General features: G+C 43.2%; 1 protein-coding gene across 1 annotated transcript in view; it reads right to left on the bottom strand.

Moving 5' to 3' along the window:
- The window catches only part of ITGB6 (integrin subunit beta 6), a 50,069-nt gene extending 43,481 nt beyond the window's left edge, over positions 1-6,588 (bottom strand). Inside the window, exon 1 of the mRNA XM_074595347.1 lies at positions 6,228-6,588. The gene's annotated coding sequence lies outside the window, so the exon portion shown is untranslated. The remainder of the gene's footprint in view (positions 1-6,227) is intronic.
- Between the last annotated feature and the right edge of the window lie 9,954 nt (positions 6,589-16,542).

Here is a 16,542-nt window from a genome sequence, read left to right as displayed (position 1 = left end):
AAGGTGCTAAAACCCTCCACTCTCTACTTACAGTGCAAAGTGCAGATTTTAAAGATATGATTTAAATTAAAGAAATTCTAATGCTCTGATTTGGAACCTTCATCCACTTGACATCGCTAACTAGTTTCTTTAAGTACAACACTTCAGAAAGACAAATTTTGAGAAACCAACAGGCCTATTCTTGTCTATTCTTTCACTTATTTTCAATTTAATCAAGTTAGGATAACTTTAGCTAGGTTATTTTCTACAACCAGCTGCTCTATGTCATCACTACCTAACAAAGACCACCTAGAATAGCATCATGGTAGTCCAGTGACTGCTTAGTGATGAAATCTGCCAGCTATTACACCCTGGAATAACTGGCTCTACCGTTATCAGCAACATTTGCTTTATACTCTATTTCTGAGCAGTTAAAATCTCTTGCAATGAGAAAATGCTTGGAAGTTTCTCTTTCATGCTTGTAGTCATCTGTGTTAGATGTATGTGTAACAGTTCTTTAACGATCCTTCAGAAGACCTTTATTTTGACAAATTCCACTCTGCCCATGCCACCTCTCTCTGCCTCTGTATTACTGAGTGATGCCTCTCTACCTCTGTTTTTGTTTCTGCATTGGTTTAAGTGCATTTGAGTCAGAGATTACCCATCCACCATATGCGGTATTCTTGGGGGGTTTGGGGTCATTCTGGGTGCTGCAGTTCTAGCCTACGTCTGTTTGCACATGATTTTTGTACACAAACATCTCAGCTCATGTTCTATGATAATGTGCATTTTTTTTTTAATTACATTGTTTACATCCCTTTTATTGCTGACATCCAGGCCATCCATGTCAATTCCCACCCGTGTCAGCATGGATTTTTTCCTGTCCATTTTGCTCCCATCTGATCTTTCTTTCTCCCCTATATATTCACCACTTTCTGCTTTTCAGAACTAGGTGTGGAGGTTACTTACAAGTGACCTCCAACCTTCTCTCCATCCTAGCTTACAATCCTTTTACTGATTGTACCGATACATAAATATATATTGTTATAATGTATTGTTTTGTAGTATGCTACATGATGCAAACATATTACACTATACTGACATCAACTCTAGCAATCTCGTTTCCAGAAAATTAATACCACGTTTGCTCCAATGGAATTCATCTAGTTCGTGTGAAAAAATCCTCTTTCTTCTCAAAAGTTAAACGCCTCACAGCACTCCTCATAACATCCATTCTTAAGACATCTGCTGCTCTTTATTGTCTTGCATGCTTTAACACACCCTCTTCAGGAATGAAACATTGCAGCGGGAGCTTTTCCTTCAGGACAAACCTACTCACACAGATTTCCCCTGGTTTGTGCTCCCTCCTTCAGTCTTTTATCCTACAACGTGAGCTGGTACAAAGCTATATTTCATCCCAGAGATGACTGCATTGCCACAGATGTTAAAATGGCTTCTGTTTTATAAATGGAATAAGTAATAAAACTACACACACATACTGTGTGTGCATCTGCCTGGAATACAATCATTTTAACTTGAAACTACGCTGCACTAGTACTGCTGACTTTACATTTATGGGGCAGTTTTAAAATAGCTTCAGTCAAAATAAATGTAGTTTTGAATGAAAGAGATAAAGTGAAAGCCTGAATATACTTTTGAACTTGAGTAACTACGTGAGATGTCTCACCAGTTCTCCTGAAGATATTTTAGTCATTGGGAGTTAATCATTACCTGAAACTATGTTAAAAACCCATTCAAAGCCTGTCTACAATACAGCGTTGCGTTACGGAAGAAATGCAGACATTGAGTCATAGCCGTCAGCTCTTTATTATATTTCAGTCAGTTATGATGTGATTCTTTCCAACATAATTCTTGCTTCTGATTTACAGTAAGATACTGATCTGGTGGACGAGACTCTCTCAATTAGGGCAAGACCCTGCCCTTCCTAATCAGGAGAGACGTTCGAGCGTCTAACTACCATAAGGTCACTACAAAATTTAAAAACTGTGTGAAAAATATATATAAGGGTGAAGACGTTACCGTGTTAATGTTAATTTGGAAGAGGCATCTGAATGCCCTTTTACATCAGAGAATGACAGCTGTGCTCTGCAATGTCTCCAAGCCACGGGAGAGATCAAGGGAGAATTCAAGCAGGTCAAACACTGGTGCTACGGCTGTCCCGGGGACCCCCCCAAGCCGTGAAAGTGGCTTTAAGCAAACCTCCAGGGATCAGCAAGCGCGGGGCTTGGGCTAACACACAGTAGGTGTCTCACCTACTGTGACTGAATTCAGTAGACTGAATTTGCTGATAATGTCTTGTGGAAAGTACGTATTTATCATGTTCTCATTATGTCAGCATTTTCTGCCTCATTTTGTGGAAGTTGATCAATATTTGTGGTTTTAAACATATACAAAAGCAAAGAAAACCAATACAGTTATTTATTCACACTGTGATGACACACAAAGCTACCCACAATGCCTGCACAGTTACATTACTGATAAAGATGCTCATCTTTACTAGGTCTCTTTCATCATCAGTTTGCTCACCCGGACTAATACAGCCTTTTTTTCCTTCATCCTGAACTGGTATCTGTGCTCTCAGGTGTTACCATCTGATTCACCCTTACCACTTTTATAGGAGTATTTTTCTTTTCTTCCCCTGCTGCTTCAAAAACCCCTCTCTTAGGTTTATTTGCTATGCTTGTGTGTTGAGCAATGATAAGTTTGATTTAGCTTGTGCTTCTGAACTTACATATTAATGAATCTTTCAAGACTTGGCCTTTTGCTTACGTTCTTCTAAGTTCACAGTCTTCATAGTATATTGTTTTCTTTATGATCCTGGTACTGTGCTGCTTCTGTTGTTATAGCGATGCTTGAGGAAGATTGTTTCTTGGAACAAATTGCTCCTCTCTTGCAACCAGAACCGGTCCAGGCTCAGGGTCAGACAGAGCATCACAAGCTCCAACCTGGGCAGCCTTCCTGGCTGAAGAAATACCTTAGTGCAGCTCTCGTGGGATAAATCTGACAATCTCTTTCTGTTTGTAGTGTCTGTTAATACTCTGAATAACAGCACAGGCATCCCAGAGCCCTTGATCTGATTCTACAAGGACAGCAGGTAAATATTGCCAGAAAAATAACAGTCCAGTGTCGGGAACAGGGGATTTCCAAATCCGCGCCTGAAAGCCTGGGTGGAGGACAGCCAAGCACAGGAGGTGTGGAAGCCAGGAAAAGGTCAGAGAGGGAGCAAAGCTTGCTGAAGTTGATTTTAAACAACCATTTGAGGTACTGGCTGTGGTTTTAATACCCATTGCCACTGGATGAGAGGAACTGCCGCTAGCACGGGACCAAAGCAGGCCAGAAGCATCTTCTGGTGATAAGGATCATCATTACAACTAGGTTTTCTGCCCTGGAGAGAGACGGCAGCATTTGCAGTACTACCCTCTAGACTGTTCTGCTGAGGGAGGAAAAAAACCTATCTCTATGTGACCTTCATAAGACACCTCTGCAGACACAGCCGGGAGACTTTATCACACGAGTGCGGTCCCTAGCGGTAGTCTGGCAGGGCCTCATCTCAGGAGCAGCTAGTGCTAAATGACACCTCCCTTTGGTCAGGCTCTACCTCCCCGCTGACAGGCCTGCGGATGGCCAAGTATTGCCTTCTCCCAGCCTTCAGGCTCCCTGGGTGCCAGCAATGGGAACCAAACCCTAAAGGAGAAACCTGGCCCCAGGTTTTCACCTCTGTACCCCCGAGAAAAGGGCGAGAACCGCTGCAAGAGCGGGGCTGCTCCAGCTCTGCCGCTCTGCTCAACTCGGCCCAGCTGCTTCGGTTGTTCCTGGAAGAAAGTGCTGAGCGAGTGTGCAGGGGAAATCTGATGCATTAATTTGTATTTTCTTACATATAGGATAGCAGAAAGCAAGTCGGATGAGAGTTTTCGATACCATTGAGATGCTGACCAGGTCACAGAAGTTTGATTTAAGAAGCATATTCCTGTCTTCCTAAACTTTCAAAAGGAAAGGTTGCTAATGACAGGACAGGCATCTTATGAATTTCCCCAAGCCCCTTCACTCTCAACAGATAGTGTGAATGTTTTAATTAAAGCTGTGACAGAGAAGTAGATCAGGACTACTGTATCATTTTCTTTTCATGCCATGCTTCAGCAAGCTGACACAGATTGCTAGGTCGATGAGATTTATCAATATTAGAAGACACACCCTGTGTCAGGCCGAACACGTTAAAGGCTGATGTTAAATTTTAACATAGGTCATGAATCACTCAGACTTACTCAGCTATCCAGAATTAATACAAAAAGTATGAGTAACAAGGATGTTTTGTTTTGGTTTTATATAAGCAGGAGGATGAGGCACCTGAACGGAGGTTCATACGAGACGGCAACTTTAACTCTGCTCATGCAGAAACGGTTCAGATGTTTAGATCACGACGCAGAAAAATCTACATTTGTATTTTGCTGAAGACCTCACCTTAGCTTTCAGACAACTAAAATTTTGACAACTTGATTTGGGGGGAGCCTGTTAAGATCACCAAGTCTGGTAAAAAAGAAAACCATGTATGCAAAAAAGCCTCCATGACCTTTTATAAACGTTGTCCACCACATGTCCCAAAGAGAGAACAGGTAATATTCAAATTGAATGCTACTTTACTCAGTTCTTCTCTTTTTGACCATTTATTGATATTGTTAGTTAAGGTTTGTTACAAAGGTGTTCAACTGTGAAATTAATTTGGGTCGGATCTCAACCACACAACTCAGTCGCTGAAGTGACTTACTGCATTGAGTAGTTCTTGAGTTCACGGGCACTAACGAGGACCGTATGCCCTACAAATTGTAATAAGTATTTACATGATCTTACATACTTTGGACAATATGTTATCATGATTCATCATTCTTTATTGTTGCCAATTTTGTTTCCTTTAAGCTCACCTCTGTCTAGACTAACACACAACTCATTATAAACACAAGCTTAATCATACCTAGACTTGCAAGCGCAGCTGGGCAAATAGGTGATGTTCTCTAATACTCCCCATCAGATTAACAGTTTCCCTTTCTATTTCAATAGTATGGAAATATTTTCTTCTCAGAAAAAGAGCTTTATTTTTTTTTCTTCTTATTGTAGGATATGCGTTGATGAAGTATCTGAGGATGACGTTCACTGCGGACTATTTTTAACAGTACTTGCTGCAATAAGATTACTCATTCACTTACTGCAAATTTTTGGTGAGCCTGTGGTACCTCAGAACCTGCGTCTGTCACTGAGGACAGCACAGAAGCACTCGCAGAGCTCCGCAGCTCTGCTGGAAAGAAGAGGACCCTTTTTTTTGGCATCCTGAATAGCAGTAGCTCTACAGTGAAAGACCATTGTTCAAAAATGCCACAATCACCAGAGATGGTGGCACAGCACAAGAAGCGCTGAGAGCATTGCAACCAGAGACGCAAGTAACAGGTCTATTCATAGCAGTGCTCTTCCCCAGGGGATGGCGTCTTGCGAGTGACTTCATTAACTGCTGACAGCAGACAGACTGCGCCGCGCTGGGAGCGAAAGGGAAACACTCATCAGATGGCCCCAGCCACAACTGAGGAAACGCACAGAAGAGATAACTGGCAAGTGCAGTGCTTTCCGCGCCGTTCAGAAGTCAGTTAGGCATATCCCTAAATTTAACGCTCTATTCGTTTCCTTTGGGTACAGCGATCTTCTTGTGTACAGAACCGCTGCTGGCACAAAGGGCGCTGCTGTCGATTCAAGGCACTCCTGGGAACTTCCCAGGCTGTGGAAGGTGGGGCTTGATCCAGATCGGTTACTAATTGTAAGGAAAAACCCCAAATATCTTGGCATTTGTTACTTTTATCAGTCAGGAGAAGACACCTACCCAAACCTCGTTAGCTGTCATTCAGTGCTGTGCCGTGTTTGACCTCTTGCAGTGCATACAATAAGACGTCCCGCGCACCGTGGCCAGCGGAACGCGTGCTCTCTGTGGTGTTTCCAGCACATTTACTCACAGAAATGCTGTCAGGCAGCCCAGACAACCCATAGCCTTAGAAGCAGGGATCTGTGCTACCTCCACAAGCTTAAAAACATCCGTCCCTACCAAACCAGCCTGTGGTGCCTGCAGGTGCTCTCCACACTTAAAAGATCATACCAACAGCTAAACAGCTGATAGTTGAAATACAAGATTTTCTACACACAATTACTTCCTACTTTGCTCCACAAACATACAGAAAAACATGTTGCCTTACCTGCCGTTCTCCAGTACACTTGAGCATTTTTCGGGTGCAGAGCAGACTCCTTGGCATCGCAGCCGTCCTTGCGCCGCAGCTCAGCTTTTTGCTGGATCACGGGCGGCTTCTCTTTCTCCGCATGGCAGCTGCCTTGCTCCTTGCCAGCCTCCTTTTTTTAAAAGCACACCACCGCCCTGCTCCTTCTAACTTCAGTTTTCTCCGCGAATTCTCCAGGCTCACCAGGTGTCTGCGTTTCCAACATCAATACTTTGATTATTGTCTTTCTTTAGCAGGTTTTCTACTTCCCAAAGCCTATCTCCTCTGGGAAGTTTAAAGAAAACTGGACTAAAATGCCATTAGTCAAAAGTCCTATTCTTCCCAGAGGAAACACTATTAGTCCTTCATAAGCAAGCAGGCTATTTATAGGAATGGTGACAGTGTGTCTAAACCCACAGTACAATGAGCAGTCCACACGAGACATGATGATAGAGGCTGTTCATAAAATCAAGAACTGAAATTCATGTGGTTTACGTCACTAGTGATTTAAGCAAGCGCTTTCTTTTCTCACTCCAGAGGGAAGAAATAACAGCCCTCTTAGCACAGGGATGCATGTCGCTGGAGTAAGTAATCCACTATTTAAAAGAGTAATGCTGGAGCTACTCATATTTTTTAGAAGTTTTATATGTCTTATAATCCTAAACCGCTCTCTTTCTGCAATGCAGTGCTTCCACCTCCCACACACTTGCTTTTTGCCCAGGTCACACACATTTTCTGAAGGTGTTTCTTCCCCATGAACTACATTGCAGGTTCATCTTACTAGACAAAAGATTAGGTCCTTTGAGCTGAGTAGCAGAATACAATTAGTCTGGGATAAACAACAGATGAATCCCAGACAAGCCCCAGCCCAAACCAGAAATAGCAGGGAGGCAGAATTACCTTCAGGTATGAGCAAGGAAGCATCAGTCCCAGCTGGGTTGCAAATCAGATCAGCAAACAGCTGTAACAGTCTCTTTGAAGGTAGTAAGTGGGAAGTTGAGCATAAAGAACAAAAGCATCCCAGTGTATACATCATTTCCCTGGGCAAGAGACGAAGAGCTGGGGGAAGCACTGTAAGGAAAGGGAAAGCACACAGAAAGCAGGCAGGGATGAGATGAGGGTCTAATGTAGGGTCAGGGAAGCAATTAGCGAAGGATTGGAAAAAATGGAGAAGAGGCAGGGAAAGGACATTACTTGGAGCAGGGCTAGGAGTTATGGTGCCCAGGGCACCCTGTGGTGGCACAGCAGGGTCAGCAGCCCCCTGACCACTTCCCCATGGCCAGACTGCCCTGCTACAGGGGCAGAGGAGCCCAATGCAGACCCCATGGGCCTCAGTCCCAGCTGGGGACCCCTCATCACCAGTACTGCCACTTTCCCTCTGCCTACAGTAATAAACAAAGCAACCACTCCATCCCTGCAAGACCCAAGCAGGAAGATCCACTCCTCCCCTCATCACATCCACCTGTCCCTCCCTGGGGCACAGCCCTTCGGGATGGTGCAAACAGGTGGGGAGGCAACGGGGTTCCACGCCGATTCTCCCTGTGCTGCAAGCGCGTGGGACGTGGGGCTGCAGCATAAACACCCTGCATCATCCTCTCCCCCGCCCTGCCTTCAAAGAAATGGGAACCCTCAGCAAACTTCACTCACCTTGTGCCTGCAGGTGACTCCCACCAGCAAGCTGGTGGCACAGCTCCCGCAGCAGCTGCAGGGTCCCCTCAGAGGGTGGGTGACGTGGGGTGCTGCAGGGAACCCCTGCAAAGCTCTGCCCCACTCGGTGTGTCCCTCTCCTCAGATGGGACCAGCTGTGCTGTAATGCCATGCTCAGGCAGGACCATGCCTGGTGAGCAGACCTCAGGGAGGTACACTGTGGTGACCTCTGCAGGTTACTTCTTTAATGTCAGTGTCACCCACACCTGTGTCTGCTTTTTGACAGAAAGTTGCCTTGGGCCTGAGATGGCTCTGCATTCCTTCCAGCCTGTGCTGGGGTGTGAAAGGACAGTGGTGGAAGGCAATTTCCTCTGAGAGCATCCAAGGCGGTGCTTCAGGGGGGAGGGAGAAAGGAAACAAACAACAAGCAGAAGAGCTGGGCACGGACCCAAAGTGGAATTGATAGGGGAGGCAGTAAGGTCAGGGTAGTAGTAGGTTGTACTGTCAAAAAGTCCCTTAGAATTGGATGGAAAAACTAGCAGAAGACAAATTTTACTCCAAAGGAACAGTAACACTCGTTGCCCTCTGTAAACCCACATCATGGCTTTTCATTGATATGTCCATGGAAGCTAATTAGGGCCTAAAGTTGTAAATTGGCAGTTGATTGGGAGGCCAGAAGTGCCTGGGGAACATGGATGTGGACATAGAAGAACATGGAAGGACACAGCAGGAAAGCCCACCATGTTCCTCCAGCCAGGAGCCGCATGAGGTGGGAGGCACCTCCCTGCTCTCCCCCGTTTCTGGCTGTCAGGGGCAGTTAGTCAGATACAGTGAGTCATAAATCGCTCTGGCGAGCTGTGTCCGGAGCACGGGATCACCAAGCAGCGTGCCCACAATGTGCTGAAAGCACGATCTGATGGCGGCAGTCAGGGAACGCAAGGCCAGGGGACACTGAGCCGCCCCACAGGTGGTGGGTGAGACCCAGCCTGTCGGAAGGAGCAGAGACGCCCCCTGACTTCCCACAAACCCAGCAGCCCAGCTGCATGCAACCACCGCTGATATGCATTTATAGGTATTTATATAATACAAACCATAAAGACCATTTTCCTCGGCTTTCACCATCAATGTGGTGCTAGGACTGTGACACATTAGCGAATTCTATCAGGTGCCCTTGAGAATGGAATTTAAATGTCTACAGAATTACTTTCTAATAATAATCGGCAATAAACTTCTCTACTGCACTTCTGGGGCATGGTCAGTACAGTGGAAAAACACAATATCTCATTATGGTAATTTTAGCATAAAAGTACTGTTAATTTGTCAAAAGGTATTGGACCAAAAACCTGTAGATACCAGGTAATTTATAAGACCTGAGAGGTTTCTTTGCTTGTTTTCAGGATTTTTATTTACTTAAATAAGTGTAGTCTCTTCCTAAGTGCAGCTTGCCAAATCCTCCTTTCAGTAGAGTGTTTCTAGCTACATTTTTCATGCATTATTCATTGACTTTATTTTTTAACCTGGAGGCTCAAGGAGGACAGGTATGCAAACTCTGACCAGCTAGGATGGTCACGGTCATGTCATGATGGTCATGGACACATGCTGGGGAGGACAGAATATCCACATTTCTCATTAGTTTTCATACGGGGCCCGAACACGTGCAACTCAGGTCGACAGTACATTGTTGTGGCAGTTACCTTTTGTGCACCAATTTAATACAGATGTTGCTGCAAATGATAACTGCGAGCTTTACTTGTCCCTCGGGTGGCATCTGCTGTCCCTTTTTGGAGGAAACGTTACACAGACAATCAAGTGAGCCGAATTTAGACTTTGATATACAGACTCGCCACCTAATAGGTGGGACTGAGTCGAGATTAAGAAAGCAACGGACGTTAACAGAATTAGTGTGATTAACGGCTCTGGGGAAAATAATTTTTAAAGCTGTCTCACTAGCAGTACCTGAAAATGCATTTAAGGTTTTTTTGGAATGATACACAAAATTCCCATGAAAAGAGAAAGACTGAGTGCTTCCAACAGAGATGGTTGGATTTTGCCTTTGTTTCCTGGACAAAAATATTGCTGATAACTAGGACAGTTTGTCCTTTGATATGTACCCCAGGGAAAAAGATTACCCAAGTTGTCTTACCACCTTTTTTCTTTTTTTTTTCTTTTTACAGGCATAGAATTAAAATATTAATTTCCTTCTTAAATAAAGATCTGAGGCTAGATTCATCTCATATATAATTCTGTAACTTCTGATTGTGCTGATAGATTATGTTTTTTCAGCAATCCATAAGGATCAAGAGTCATGGAAAATTTGAAGGGAAAGAGGATGTTTGTTAAACACAACTACATGTGCACTAATGCACAAACAATAGGTAAGACCAGAAAATACTTTTCCTCTGATATAATGCAGCCTCCTCCCACCCCCCGAAATTCACTGCTTTTCGTTAGAGCAAACTTTTATTGGCAATATACGTTTCCCTGAACTAGGTAAAGCTCGCAGCTGCAAGAACAACGGGAGTAAACCAGATCTAATATTGCAATGAATAAATTACTTGTAAAATTATTTTTGACAAGTTCAATGAGATCAAACATTGTCACCGTTTATGACAGTCCACCTCACTGGCCGTATTCAATCTGCCTAGATACAGCCCTGAGAGCACAACCTGGCATAAAACGTCCAGATACAGAAGCCCAACAAACTCCTATGTATAACTCTGCTATGCAAAATTAAGTAATAGAAGTACCTGAATATTTTTTGGGACAAATTCTGCTGATGTATATTTATTCAAGATAAAACTTACGACTAGAAATCTCAGGTCTGTGTTCTTGAAGATATTTACTTAATCTGTGGCTAAGACCTTGGGTCAAACTAGTACTAAATTCTTGTATTGCTTTAGATCGTGATGGGCAGATATTGCCTATACTTGATTTGTAGATATAAAAGGCGCTGGAGGTGGTGGTGGAAGCCGTTTGTGTGTTAATGCTTCTATTACACTACTACCTCAATCAGAAACAGAACTTTGTCGTTGAAATTGCACAACTATCATTAGATACAACTCATACCCAGAAACTCAACACAGGTGAATTAATTCCGCGGCGACGGAGGTAAATTTTTGGCGTGCGTCCCACGCACAGAAGTTGCTACAAAGGGGGCATGGCAATGGCGACAGACTCCAAGTGTGATGGAGTCTGTAAGTAAACAGCAGCACAAGAGAGTATGGGCTGAGGAGGGGCTTCTCGATGCTACAGGAGCGACCGAGCTTCGCTCCTGCTCTTTGGCAAGGGGACTAGCAAGCTCTGTGCCGGGGAGAACGGCAGGCACCCTGCGGGCTCTGCCCCAGACCAAGTACAGGGTCAAAAATCACTATACAGAACAGGATCTAGTATTAAATATATGTAGCTTTATTTTATCAGTCATAAGCCTGAATGGAGTGAAATGTAATGCAGCGTTAATAGTCTCAAAGTACTAATAAGGAAAATTTAGATCGGTCAAACTATACTTTTCATAACTATTAAAAGAGTGAACTATTCACTTCGTTCATGCAGTGAAGGATTACAGGTGTTGTGAGGGACTGAATTCTTAGCAGACATCACAGATCATTTCAGTGCAACTTTACAATTGCTTTTTTTAAACATTCTTAATGCAGTAAAATATCTGAAAAAGCCAGAATGGGTTTTAGGCCGCATAAATGGACTATGACCTTCATTCATGTTTAAAAAATAAAATATATTAAAGTGATGCATAGTTACAGCAATGCTGACAAAACAGCTAAACTTCAAGCATACTATTTTCATAGCCAAACCAATTTCCGAAAAACCTTACGAAGTAAAGGATATGCCAGTAAACCTTCCATGTTATTTACACAAATTATCAAAAGAAATGAGCATTCACAAACTTATCCATAGTTCAGAATGATTTATGCTCTCTTTTGCAATCAGCATCAGTATTTTATCAAGAAACGTGTTGTAACCGCAGAGTAATTATTTATAAATAATTTTTTAATTCATCGCTTGCGTGTATTTTTTGTATTCTTAGCTGCCAATTCGAGTGATAATAGGAACAGACCTGGAATACGTGCTATGAAGCCTTTAGGCACCCGTTGCACTACTCACCATTCAGGACAGACCTTTCAATTCAGGAAGTGCTGAATGCATTACCAGGCCCGTTGTCCCAAACCCCTGCGAGACGTGTCACTTGTCTCTACTGTGGTAATAAAGAGATTCCTGGCATTCTGGTATTAAGAAACCAGAAGTAACATATTAGCTTTACTTTTCCTCTGCTACTTAAAAATGAGCACATACGATAGAGCACATAGTTTAGAAGACTATGAAGATAGTATCCTATTGAATGACAGACTGTCTGGTTGATTTACATGAAATACCAAGTGCTCGTATGAGAAAAGGTTAAAATTAGATTGACGAGCAAATGTGCTACCAGACTGCTGGCTGACAAATGGCAAAGTTATGCCAACGTATTACTTATTCGGGAGGCGCCCAAGAAGCAAGCAGGAGGATAGTAATTCATGTGCTAGAATACATTCACGTTTAGCATAAACAAAGAGTCCTCGGGGTCTGCAACAGGAACATATTAGCTATACGTAATTTATGTCAACAAATAAGTCAGTGGAACAATTTCATTATTAAATATGGAATTTGAATGACTCATGTTTTCTTAAGTCAAGAGTGGGCTGCTCTACTGTCATTTAAGTTAGTGGAGAATAATGCCTTGTTGAATGACTACATTGTTCTTCCAATAAATTGACAATTGTGCTCCATCCTCCTTCCTCCTGCCAGTCACACAATGACAATACAGGTTAGTCATGTAGCGTTTCCCAGTGGCTCTTAGGTTATAGTCTGATCGCTCCTTGGTCCCTCTAAAGAGTCAGTCTAGTTCAGTGGCGGTAACTGCTTTGCCTTTCTCCTTTCTTTTCGGCAAGTTCTGCTGCGATCCACGCAGTCAGCTCTACTAAAGCTCGCTCACTAAGCATGAACCAAGGAAAAATTTTAACTTGCCCAACTGAAGGCACTTTGGTTTTTAAAATTCAGCACTGAACATGCGTCGCAAACTGACCTTTGTGCTCTGGGCACTCAGCGGGTCTGAAAATAAAGTTCTGTGATTTTACGGGTGCTAAAATCAATAGGTCAGAGATGCAGGACACTTCTCAAAGCATTAGCTTTCATGATTAGCAGCTGGATAATGGTGATAATGAATAATAACCAGTCAGATGCATCTCAAATTTGTCTATAAACTGGAAATACCATTCTGAAAGAGATAGAAACAAGTTACATTACTGATGCCTGCTACTTTTTAACTCATCCTACACAGCTTGACTAGTAACTACTTAAAATGTTAAAAGCTGTTACTTTATGAAGTGGACAACACATAACGGTATCTTTCTTCCTTTGGAAAGGATGGAAATTCCTCAGCTTACTCCTGTGGAATCACAGGTTGGCTATAGACTGAATTTTTCAATACGTGAACATGAATTAAAGAGGAATTTACAGAGCAGACAATACGGACTTGAACCTGCCCTTCATTGGAACAACTTTTTGACATTTTGTTAAATTGAAACTATGCTAAAGCTTTAACAGACCCAAACCCATTTGCCAACCTGTTTCCTTAGGGAAAAGTGTTCCTATTCCCTTTCAAATCGCCATGACAGACAGCATGTTAGGGGAGGGAGCTAATTGTCCCCATTAGTCATCACCTTGTCAGGATGACTGGCAGCCCGTAGCCTTCAGACTTGCTTGAAAAACTAAAGCTAGTTAAGATCTTCTTAAGTCTGGACTGAAGAGACACCTCTAGACCTGCCACCCCTCAGTGACACCTGAAAAGCTGGTCCAATATTTTATGCCAGGTCTTTAATATGTCTGGTAGTTTCTTCTTCTTCCAAAACTACTGTCGAGTAACAGGGGAGGGGAAAAAAAACCGAATTCAAGGTTTGAATCGCAGCAGGGTCTCTTTCTAGCCTCCTCCCCCTGCAATATTATTCTTGCAAGTGATTGATGACCAGGGATATGCAGGAACAATTTGTTACTATCTAAAATAATCCACTAGGGTGCAAAATAGCCTCTATAAAAAGAGTAGCCATTTCTGGAAAAATCTCTGCTTTTTAAAGCTGTGATATATTGAACGGAATTTACCACCGGAGCCTTCACAAGTAGCTGTTGGAAGCAGTTATTAAAGGAGGTATTTGGCTAGCCTCAGATCTTGTGCAAACAGTTGTAGTTCCCCTGAGCAGGATCGCACTGACAGCCTGGTTTCGGTCCTTTCGGCGAGAGAGAGGCAAAAAAGCGAGAGACGCTAGCAGAGCATCTGCTAGTTAGATCAAAAAAAGTCTGTCTTGTTGGCAGAGCTATTGTCCTTTGGTCACACCAATCCTAATTTGAGTCCTGCTTGCAGCAGCGTATAAAACCTGTGACAAACATAGTCACGCTGACACCGAGGTGGATGCCAAAAGAAGATAATCACAAGTACTCGAGACTGCAAAGGAAAAAAAAAAAAAACTCACAGAGAAGGAAAGCTTTCAGGTCTGAAATTTGAAAAAAAAAAAAAAAAAAAATTACTTTGGATTTGAGTGTTTTTCTCCCCGGTCCTCATTCAATACAAAAAGCGATCCTCAAAAAATTGCAAACACAAGCCCGGATCAGATCCTTTTCCAGAAATTCAAGTCTGTGCCTGTGTAGTGTTTAGCCTAAGGCTAGGGCGTATGCAAAACAGAGAAATACTTTATATTTCCAGACTTACAGTATTTTATTCATGACTGTCTATGAACTGCCCTATTTGTTCTGGTTGCTCTTTGGGTCTTTTATTGTGCCTGATACAGCAATTTGGCCTGGTCCAGAAGTGATTCATCTAATTACTTTGAAGAGTGACAAAATCCCCAGCAGAGATTAACAAATGCTTCTTGTAGTCCACATCTAAGAGCAGGATGGTGTAGGTCAGAGTGGCTGCCCCTGCCTGGGGCACGCACGGTGCGCGACAAGGCTGACCGTCCAGCGCAACCAGAGGTGAACACAACCGTCTGAAACGCGTGTGCAAGCCAAAACCAAAAATCCCCTTAACAAAAAGGGGAGCTACAAAAAGGTTCTGAGACTCGAAGCACTAACATCCGCTGTGGGTTATGGTTAATTTATTCATGAGATTCAAGCGGCACCACAGAGAGAGACAAGGCAGCAAAAATAACTATTTCCGTTGTCCCCTCCTCCCGCCTTCCCCATCCGTATTAGTAATCTCGATAGATACATTAGAAGCCATCTTTAATGACCACTGAAAGGTCTTCTTGAATGAACTTTGCAAAAATGAGCAGCCTTTTCTGTATCACCCCAAATACTTTGCATAGTTTTGTTCTGCAGTAGAGATTTTCCACTTAGCCCCCAAGATACCAATTTATTTTCAGAGCTTTGTTTACATCCTGAAAAGGTATTTCTTTCGCGTTGTTTTGAACGAGTATATTTTTAATTGTCTTTGCTCTTACAAAGATATAATAATAATAAAAAGGGTGCTCCCAAGAGTATATGCAGACTGGCTTTGAGTTAACGGGAAAAAGGTTTCTCGGTCTGGTCTGGGTTGAATCTTTGCAGTCTGCTTGACTTCTCCAGAATTCCCTTGCAGTTTGGCTCCTCTTGTGTTCGTCTGTCACATACAAGCTTCTTGTCGTTTCTCCCTGACCCTGCCTGGAGCATTTGTGTTTTTGGTGATGTGGTTTTGATTAGTTTCTTTTTTTTTTTTTTTCTTTCCCCCTGCCTGCTGCGCAGCGAAGGCACCCTTACGCATTTCATTAACCAAAAGGAAATCACGGCTTTTTTTTTTTCCTCTGATGAAGACAACACTGTTGCCATCTTAATGATGATTAAACCCACATTATTAGAAATGTGAGCACTTGCACTGTACTGCGCAAAGGCAGGATGAGGTTTTGCTTTTAATAATAGGTAGCTATAAATGCACCATAATTACATACTATGGATGGGAGTTCACCTTTTTCGATTATTTCAGCTTTTAAGGAAGATGCCCTCTGGTGGCTGCAAGATAAGATGTTATTTAAGCTCTGGGGTAAGAAGAGCAGCAGTGGGACAGTTGGGGTGTGGGGGTCTCCCCAGCCTGTCCCCCCAGCTGTGCTGGCAGCCAAAGGCGGCTGCAGGAGGGAGAGCCTGAGCCCGGGCCAGCAGAGAGTCCCCCCCTGCGCCCAGGGCTCCGCTCCGCTCGCCCACCTGTGCGACTCGCGTTAAAAAAGGACGGATCCCAACGGTTGGGTTTGCTGATAAGCACAGCGTTGCTTAGGAAATTAATTGCAGCCTTGAAACGGGGCAGCACCACGCACTGCAGGGCTGATCGGATGATCAGCATCTGGAATAGATGAGCTGTGCATACGCTTACCGTAATACACGCAACGGTATGGTTTGGCCTGAATTGTTTTCCCAGAGATGACTGGCTAGTTTCATCTGCAAAATATTTTCAGGAGAGGAATTCCTGGAACTGCTTAATTCTTTTTTTTGTTTGTTTTTAATAACTGAGATCTGGATTTTCAGCACATCAGTACAAAACTTACCCTAGAACGGAGGGTAAAGCCCTGCTGTTTCTAGAGACACCACAGTGAAGATGGAGCTAGACCACTCAAATACAAATATAGTTCACTAAGAAACAACT

Source organism: Larus michahellis, chromosome 7 (assembly GCF_964199755.1).
Source record: "Larus michahellis chromosome 7, bLarMic1.1, whole genome shotgun sequence".
In the NCBI taxonomy this organism is placed as follows: Eukaryota; Metazoa; Chordata; class Aves; order Charadriiformes; family Laridae; genus Larus; species Larus michahellis.
The sequence above is the reverse complement of the archived record's forward strand: the minus strand, read 5'-3'. Positions and strand labels throughout refer to the sequence as shown.